The sequence below is a fragment of the Sceloporus occidentalis genome, unplaced genomic scaffold (assembly GCF_023333645.1).
Source record: "Sceloporus occidentalis isolate IW3139 unplaced genomic scaffold, rSceOcc1.0.p SCAF_16, whole genome shotgun sequence".
Classification (NCBI taxonomy): Eukaryota; Metazoa; Chordata; class Lepidosauria; order Squamata; family Phrynosomatidae; genus Sceloporus; species Sceloporus occidentalis.
In genome coordinates, this window is record NW_028316996.1 from 10,417,831 (window position 1) to 10,427,701 (window position 9,871).

Consider the following 9,871-nt stretch of genomic DNA (forward strand, 5'->3'; position numbering starts at 1 on the left):
GTTTACAATTTAGAGAACAATTTAAAGGGGAAAATAAGTTCCAAAAGAAAAAGACTACGTCAAAAAAGCATGTAGAATGGATTCAGTAACATATTCTGCGACAAAAGATAATGGAGACCACACTAATATTGCATTTTACCCTAAGTTAAATATTTAAAGTGGGTAACATTGACTTCAGGTATGCAGCCAACACTGAGAGGCAGCGCCGGGGAAGCCCACGCAAAGCAAGCAAAATCATTGATATCAGTATGGGCTCCCGCATGGCTGTTGAGTACAGCACAGGGTTAGCAAGAGCAAGCAAGTCTCGCTGGAAGCAGGCTTATAGTGAATCCCACTCAACAACGGCCAGGAACATTTACCAAAACACATTGGTCAAGATTGGTAAAGTTACCGTATGGTTTTTATAAGGCTGTTTTAGTTGTGTGAGCTCCAACAATTCTACTAATGCTCACTTGTGGTAGGAGTTAAAATATTAGCACATATTTGACCCTCAAACTACAGACAGAAATTAGAAATGGGGGAAAGAGTGTTTTTGTTTAAATATAGTAACATACGGTACCATAGAATGCTATTGGCGGATGAGAATCATTTTGTGTGTCCACATTCTTCCATTTCTTTGTGGAAAACAATCTCAATTTGAACTTTTTAATTAAGTATTCCAAGCACAGCTGAATCTATCATCTGTTCATAGAACATTTCAAGAGACATACCACTGTTTGCCATTTTTCTTTGAGCTAACCTTTAGACCTAAAATCTTATTTACCTAAGGAATTAATATGTAATTCTCTATCTGTGTTTCATCCAGATAACCAATATTAAGCCAACTGGATGAATATGTAAAGTTAAACACATTTCAGTGTCAGGAAATGATTTGTGTAATAATTAAACAGAAATCCTTCTAGCTTGGTGCAGAGTGTTCTTTTTCTTATAAGCCTTATTTGTTAAAAAATATGCAAACATCTGATTAAGTCCGCTTGATTCAGCACAGAGATTTCAATTATTCGTAAAATACTGTAAACACTGCGTGTTCCAGAATAAGCTTAACATTTGCCCCGTGTCATTAAAAATTATCCAAAGCATATGAAACACCTACGTTGGGATTCTAAAATGAGAAAATATTGCATTTTCATTACTACTGTTTCAGCTGTAATAATAATAGTAAAAAAAAGAAAATATGAGCTTATAAATTTGGGGTATAATTCTTTCAAGAGAGGAAATTATGACATCCTAATAAAATTATTTTATAATATTTCTCAAACAATGCATAATTCTCATAATCCATATTTTTTAAATTTAGACAAAGGTGAATTACAATGTGGGGGCATCACAAAAATCAAACATGTTCCTTCAAAGGTTGGTGTGGATATCATCTTATACACTCGTAGGTTGTTTAGAGGTCAAGTTAAGCTACTCAAAGCCAAGTATATTGTGAGAATTTGATTGTTGCTCCAGTGTCAGAAGCGGTCATCAAGCAAAGAATAGATAGTAAAGTATTTTATAACTACTTCAGTATGCATTCTTTAAAGAATAAATAAAAAAAAATACTTCTTAGTTGAAACTTGCAGTGACCCCATTGTACCATTTATTGAAATCTATTTATAAATTAAATATTACATACATTGAAAATTTAATTTAACACTTCCATAACTAACTACAGCATTCTTAATCCCAGCTCTTGATAAAGAATTAGTTTATTGTCAAATTTTGCAAGGAACACTTTTATGTGACATAAAGGAAGCCATTGATAGGCTGTTGCCATAAAAGCCTAACAAGTTTCTTAAAAGTGTCTGTGTTTTTATGTGATTAAACCTTCAGATGAATGTAGGAAATGCCACATCGGTTAAGATTAGCTTAATGGCTTAGTTTATGGTATTTTAGCATACTAAATGAAATTAATGTTTTGTGAAAGAGCATTTTGAAATCCACATTAAAATGTGGAACACCAGATATCTTTCCTCAAAAATATAGTGTATAATAAAAAAAAAATCAAATCCTACATTTAACACATAAGTACTCTAGCTATATTGTGGCGTTTACAGATTACATGTCTATTAGAAATGCATTTTATGGAAGCAGCCATCGTAGATTCTTGTTTGCTCAATAATTCATCCCCACTAACCTCTCTCTCTCTCTTCTGTTGATTGCTGTTGATTGTTTGGGGCAGTCTTTTTAAGGGTGCATTTTTGCATAATCTGATGTTTTCAGGTGGCTACATTTTAGGCATTTGTATGTGTTCTAGTTCTGTTATTTTAGCCCAATCTTCTGGACAAACCCCCTGACTCATATTGCCTTCGAGTAAACAACTGAATTGTCTCAGTCTTTATCACTAATCCAGACGCTGTGACTAGTGAAAGTCTATGAAGAAATGGACTTCCATAGCATTTCCATAAAGAATCACCACAGTATGGCCTGCCAAGATTTCACATAACTGACAACAATGGCAGCCGTCCTAATAGTTATATCAGAAATAGCATGTAAAATGCAGAGATCTTTGTTCATAGAGTGTACATAGTTAATATCTTGCACAACGAGGGACAGATGCTAGGTTTGATGGTTTTTGGCATGTGAAAAAATGAATGACTTGGCATACAGCTTTAACTGTTTTATTGTTTCAGAGGTACGCACATGATTTACAATGCTGTAAGTGTCACATAGTCCAATAATATATGTGTATATTTATTATACACATTTATTCAGAAATAATTCACAATGATGTCATTTGTAAAGATCATCTCACGATATCAATACTACAGTTTCGATTTCTAACAGTTAGATATTCAGGTGATTAATATTTGTAGCTTTCATCTTTTTATAATGTGATGTAATACTATGTATCACTGAAGTACCAACGCCTCAAGGAATGGAGTTCAGCATGATGTTCTAAGCAGAGCCGGCCTTAGGTGTTCTGGCGCCCTGTGCGGACTACTCCTCTGGCGCCCCCCCATCCCAAAAAAAGAAAGGAATAAAAACTTGTAACAAAACCCCAATCACTATATACTACGCCAAACATTGATGTGGTCTAGGCCTACCACTTCATTGTCTGGCTTAGTAGTAGGGATGCACCAAAACGAATTCTGGACTGAAACCGAAAGTGCAGCATTTACCTGGCCAAAACCGAATATGACTCCCCCAACACCATAAAAAATCTAACACTTTTATTTAAAGTAAGTAACACACCAAAATAGGACAAAACAATTAAATAATATTATATATATATATAAATATATATATATTGTGAGCTGGGATCATGTAACCACACAGTCTTAAGGTTTGAAATACCACATAAGGCTGAATTATTTTTAGAATTGTAGTCCTTTTTATTAAAAGGTCTGTAAACAAACATAAATAAAACAAACAAAAAGAAAAGCCTTGCTCTCTGAGCACTTACTGACAAACAAAAAAACTAACTATCGTTGGACGGCTTACCCGCTACCAACAAAAACATTTAGCACAGACCTTTTTCGTTTAGGAACCGTTCAGCAGATTTGTTTAGGAGAAAATGCAGTCTCACTCACTGCTTGTATGTTTCTCACCTGACTAACTTACAGGGCTCCTTTTTGTAGCAGCCCCCTGCTGCTCATTGGTAACAGGTGAGTAAATCTCTGAACCAGAACTCCTGGACTGGCTGCATCACCTGCTGCAAGTAAACTGTGGAGTGGAGCACTGGCCCTCCCTTCTCTCCAAATGCTCCACCCCAGGGACCCAAACATAACTACAACATTACCATTACTTTGCTGGTAACAAAACATTCTCCCTGGGGTTATCGAATACATTGCACTGCAGTATTTTGTGGGAAATGTACCTGTTATCCACCACAATGCCCTGTTCCCTGTCACACATCCTCCCCCCCAGCTCAAACCTTGTGGGGTGAGCGACCACGGTCATAAGTGAATGTTTACGTGAAAGACCATCAGCATTACCCTGTTTAGAGCCTGCCCTGTGCTCTAACGAGAAATGATAGGGTTGTAAACTAAGGAACCAACGTGTAACTCTGCTATTTTTCTCCTTGTTTTGACTCATCCAAGTTAGTGGTGCGTGATCGGTCACTAGCTTAAACCTTCTGCCCAACAAATAGTATTTCAGAGTTTCAACAGCCCATTTAATAGCTAAACATTCCTTCTCCACTATGGAATAATTCTTTTCTCTGGGTTGAAGTTTCCTACTCAGGTACAAGATTGGGTGCTCTTCATCTTGAGTTATCTGGGAAAGCACTGCTCCCAATCCTACATCAGATGCATCGGTTTGTAGGATGAATTCCTTTGAGAAATTCGGTGTGACCAGTACAGGTTGAATGCAAATAGCTTCCTTGAGACTTTGAAATGCTTGTTCAGCTTCAGGGGACCACTTCACCATGACAGGGGCTTTAGCTTTTGTGAGATCAGTTAAGGGACCAGCTATAGTTGCAAAGTTCGAAATAAATCTCCTGTAATAGCCAATAAGACCAAGGAATGTTCTGACCTGTTTCTTAGTCAATGGCCGTGGCCAATTCCGTATGGCTTCAATTTTAGCAAGTTGTGGCTTGACTAACCCTCTCCCAATGGAATACCCTAGATACTTAGCCTCCTCTAGGCCAATAGTACACTTACTAGGGTTTGCCGTCAGGCCAGCATTTCGTATGGAATTAAGGACGGCCTGCACTTTTGGTAAGTGAGACTCCCAATCTTCACTGTGTATAACCACATCATCCAAGTAAGCCGCTGCGTAAAGGGTATGTGGTTTTAGGATTCGGTCCATCATTCTTTGAAATGTTGCTGGAGCCCCATGTAGACCAAAAGGTAACACTTTATATTGAAAAAGTCCATCTGGAGTAGAAAAAGCAGTAATTTCCTTTGCCCGCTCTGTGAGGGGCACTTGCCAATAGCCTTTGGTTAGATCCAGAGTGGTGAGATACCGGGCTTTCCCAAGTCTTTCCACAAGTTCGTCAACCCTCGGCATGGGATATGCATCAAACTTGGATATTGTGTTAAGTTTCCGGTAATCATTGCAAAATCTGATTGTACCATCAGGCTTTGGTACAAGCACAATTGGGCTACACCAGTCACTTTGGGATTCTTCGATTACCCCAAGGTCCAACATTTTCTTCACCTCTGCTTTGATTGCTTCTCTACGAGCTTCTGGTATTCTATACGGCTTAAGATGGATCCTTTTCCCCGGTTCAGTGACAATATCATGCTTTATTACAGCAGTTCTCCCTGGAACTGTGGAGAAAACATCTTTATTTAATCTAATAAAGTCTTTTACCTCCCTCTTCTGATGTATAGTCAGGGTTTCAGATATAATGACGGCAGGGTCATTATCCTTTGGAGGGAGGTTTGATGCTTCTATGGTCACAAGCACTTCTCTTTCTTTCCATGGCTTAAGTAGATTCACGTGGTAAATTTGTACCTCCTTTCGTCTTCCAGGCTGTCTTACTTTATAATTCACTACTCCCACTTTCTCAATGACTTCATAAGGTCCATGCCACGTTGCTAGGAATTTGTTCTCTACAGTAGGAACCAAAACTAGCACTCTATCTCCTGGTTTAAACGTGCGGACTCTGGCATTTTTATTGTAGCTAGTCTGCTGACGTTGTTGAGCATTCTTCATGTGTTCTCTAACAATGGGCATAATGGCTGTCATCCGTTCCTGCATCTGATTTACATGCTCTATGATGCTCTTGTGTGGTGTAGACTCATGTTCCCAAGTCTCTTTGGCTATATCTAGCAATCCCCTAGGGTGTCTACCATACAAGAGTTCAAAAGGAGAAAACCCAGTAGAGGCTTGAGGGACTTCTCTAATAGCAAACATTAAATAAGGCAAAAGGCAGTCCCAGTTTTTCCCATCTTTATCAATGGCTTTTTTAAGCATAGACTTTAGGGTTTTATTGAATCTTTCCACCAAACCATCCGTTTGTGGGTGATATACCGAGGTTTTCAATTGCTTTATACGAAGGAGATTACATAATTCTTTTGTAACTCGGGACATGAATGGAGTTCCCTGGTCTGTCAGTATTTCCTTGGGAATCCCAACCCGGCTGAACATGGACATTAGTTCCTTAGCAATAGCTTTTGCTGAAGTTGTACGCATAGGTATTGCTTCAGGGTAACGCGTAGCATAGTCTACTATTACCAATATGTACTGGTGTCCTCTGGCAGATTTTACAAGAGGGCCCACAAAGTCCATAGCAATGCGTTCAAATGGAACCTCTATAATAGGTAAGGGCACTAATGGACTACGGTACGCTGTAAAAGGGGCAGTTAACTGGCAATCAGGACAGGAGGAACAATAATTTGTAATTGACGCCATTACACCTGGCCAATAAAACCTCCTGAGGATTCTCTCTTTTGTTTTTTCAACCCCTAGGTGCCCTCCGAGAATATGGCTGTGTGCAAGATTTAATACTGTGTGTCGGTATGCCTGGGGTACCAACAGTTGTTTAACCGCCTCTAATTTCTCAACTCTATACAGTAAATCATTGTCTACCTCAAAATATGGATAAGTCAGGGTTTTTCCAGGATTAACAGGGGTCCCATTCCTCATAGTGATCTGGTTTCTTGCCCCAGATAAAGTGGGGTCCTCCCACTGTGCAGCTCTGAAGTTACCCAGGTTACCTTCTAGGTCAGTCAATTCTACATCAGGCTCCGTGATATTAGAAGGACCTGCCTCACTCTGCTCAGTGTTACTCCCCACTAGGGTTTCAATAGGGGTTGAAGGCTTGTTCCTAGCAGCAGCTTCTCTGTCCAACTCATCCCCCAATAAATCTGAAAAGGGAAAGTCACTAACAGCGCCCTCTACTGGTACTGAGTTAACCGTTTCAGCAGTTGTCCATAAAGTCAAAAAATAAGGAAAATCCCTGCCAACTATCATTTCATGGACTAATCCGTTGACTAGACCAACTCTATGATTTACAGTACCACTTTGCATTTCAATAATCACCTCAGCAGTGGGGTACTGATGTATGTCCCCATGTATACAGGCAACCTCTAGATTCTGGGAGTTATCTATTGGAGTGTTTTTTAACAGACTCTGGTCTAGAAGTGTAACCATACTCCCTGAATCTAGTAAAGCATTTACTTTTTTTCCCTCTACCTTTAAAGTACACCAGGGATGGCCCTTCAGACACTCATTTTGTGTGACAGTATATACGGAGCGAGAGAAAAGTGAATAAGCACCCCACTGATCGCCAACATTACATTCCATTGCAACAACATTCTCAGGACAGTCTTTTGCAATATGTCCATATTCTTTGCACTGAAAACACTTAATTGTATAATTAGGCATTATTCTTGAGGATGGTGTGGTCTCTTCCAGCCTCACAAAATTCCTGCCTTTTGCTGTAGTGTCCCTAGGGTTGTAAAACCCCATCTGCTCCTCCCGAGACCCCCTTTTCCCTGGATCAGTCTTACCCAATTTACTGGGACTCTGGATCTTCGGGGTCCTAAGTCTCTCCTGGTTAGGGAGTTGCAAAAATTCTCCAGCTGTCACATACCGTTCCACCAAGGCAACTAGTTCATCAGCAGTTTTAGGATCACTCTGGCTGACCCACCGCCTTAGGGAAACAGGCAATCCTCTCAGGAACCGGTCCATCACAAGCTGTTCCACGATGTGGCTAGATGAGTTAACCTCAGGCTGTAACCATTTCCTGGCCAGATGTATTAAATCAAACATTTGTGACCGTACCGCTTTGTCTTGATTATAAGTCCAGGAGTGAAATCTCTGGGCCCGAACCGCTATCGTGACTCCCAGGCGGGCCAAAATTTCTGCTTTCAGCTTACCGTAGTCACAGGCTTCTGCAGGCTCCAAATCATAATATGCCTTTTGAGGCTCTCCACTCAGGAACGGTGCTAAAAGGCTTGCCCATTCAGATTCAGGCCAATGTTCTCTTTCAGCTGTCCTTTCAAAAGCCATCAGGTAAGCCTCTACATCATCTGTAGCCACCATCTTTTGCAAATAGTTACTCACTCCCAGAGTCTTAGAATTATGTGGCACTTCTGCAGTATACCTGGCCAGCCTCTCAGATAGGCCCTGGATCTCCTGCTGCATGGCACGAGTAACATTTTGTTGCTCCTCTTTCTGTGCAAGCACCAGTTGCTGCAAGACTGTAATATTTTCTTGCTGGACAGTTGTAGCTTGTTGCTGGGCAGTTGTAGCTTGTTGCTGTGTGGCTGCTGCCTGTAGTAAAGCCTTAATAACATCCTCCATGCTTATGTTTTGTGGTATTGTTTCCTTTTCCAGACTATCAATGTGGTGCCTGCATTCTCCACCATATGTGAGCTGGGATCATGTAACCACACAGTCTTAAGGTTTGAAATACCACATAAGGCTGAATTATTTTTAGAATTGTAGTCCTTTTTATTAAAAGGTCTGTAAACAAACATAAATAAAACAAACAAAAAGAAAAGCCTTGCTCTCTGAGCACTTACTGACAAACAAAAAAACTAACTATCGTTGGACGGCTTACCCGCTACCAACAAAAACATTTAGCACAGACCTTTTTCGTTTAGGAACCGTTCAGCAGATTTGTTTAGGAGAAAATGCAGTCTCACTCACTGCTTGTATGTTTCTCACCTGACTAACTTACAGGGCTCCTTTTTGTAGCAGCCCCCTGCTGCTCATTGGTAACAGGTGAGTAAATCTCTGAACCAGAACTCCTGGACTGGCTGCATCACCTGCTGCAAGTAAACTGTGGAGTGGAGCACTGGCCCTCCCTTCTCTCCAAATGCTCCACCCCAGGGACCCAAACATAACTACAACATTACCATTACTTTGCTGGTAACAAAACATTCTCCCTGGGGTTATCGAATACATTGCACTGCAGTATTTTGTGGGAAATGTACCTGTTATCCACCACAATGCCCTGTTCCCTGTCACAATATATATAAAGTCCAAAAATAGTTACCGGCACTCCAGGGACTTTCCAAATAACTACACAAACAACTTCGGTTTTCAAGTCTATATATATCATATATATATATGATTAACAGCAATCACATTCCTATCATGCCCAGGCATACCCAGATTCCAGGATTTACTCGCAGACTTGGCATGATAGGAGTATGATTGCCCTATCTACCCCTTCTCACTCCCTTCTCCCTATCTACCCCCTTTCCCCTGTCTCACTCCCTTCTCCCTATATACGCCCTCCTAACTATCTACCCTTTCCCTCTTTGAAGTTCACTTACCTTTCAGGAGTCCTGCGGTGGGGGTGCAAGGCCTCTGCCTCCCAGCTCTGCCACTGTATGGAACAGTATAGAGTGATGGGAGTTATGATGTACTTTTAGAGCATAATTAGATCATGAAAAAGACATTGGAAATGGTACAGCATAACACCCATCACTCTCACACACTTACCAATCCACACATATACTAATCCACACGCATACCAATCCACACGTATACCAATCCACACGTATACCAATCCACACATATATACCAATCCACACGTATACACTAATCCACACATATATACCAATCCACACATATATACCAATCCACATACATATACCAATCCACACACATACCAATCCACACACATATACCAATCCACACACATACCAATCCAGACGTATACCAATCCACATGTATACCAATCCACACGTATACCAATCCACACGTATACCAATCCACACATATATACCAATCCACACATATACACTAATCCACACATATATACCAATCCACACATATACACTAATCCACACATATATACCAATCCACACACATACCAATCCACACATATACCAATCCACTCTCACTGAATGCTTTCCTACCTTTCCTCTTTTCTCCTTACAGCTCCTTTTCCTCCTCTTCGTTCTTCTTCTTCAGTTCTTCTGTCTTCTTCCGGGTCAGAGGGCACGAGCAGCGGTGGGCGCGGCTTCAGTGTTGTGCGCCG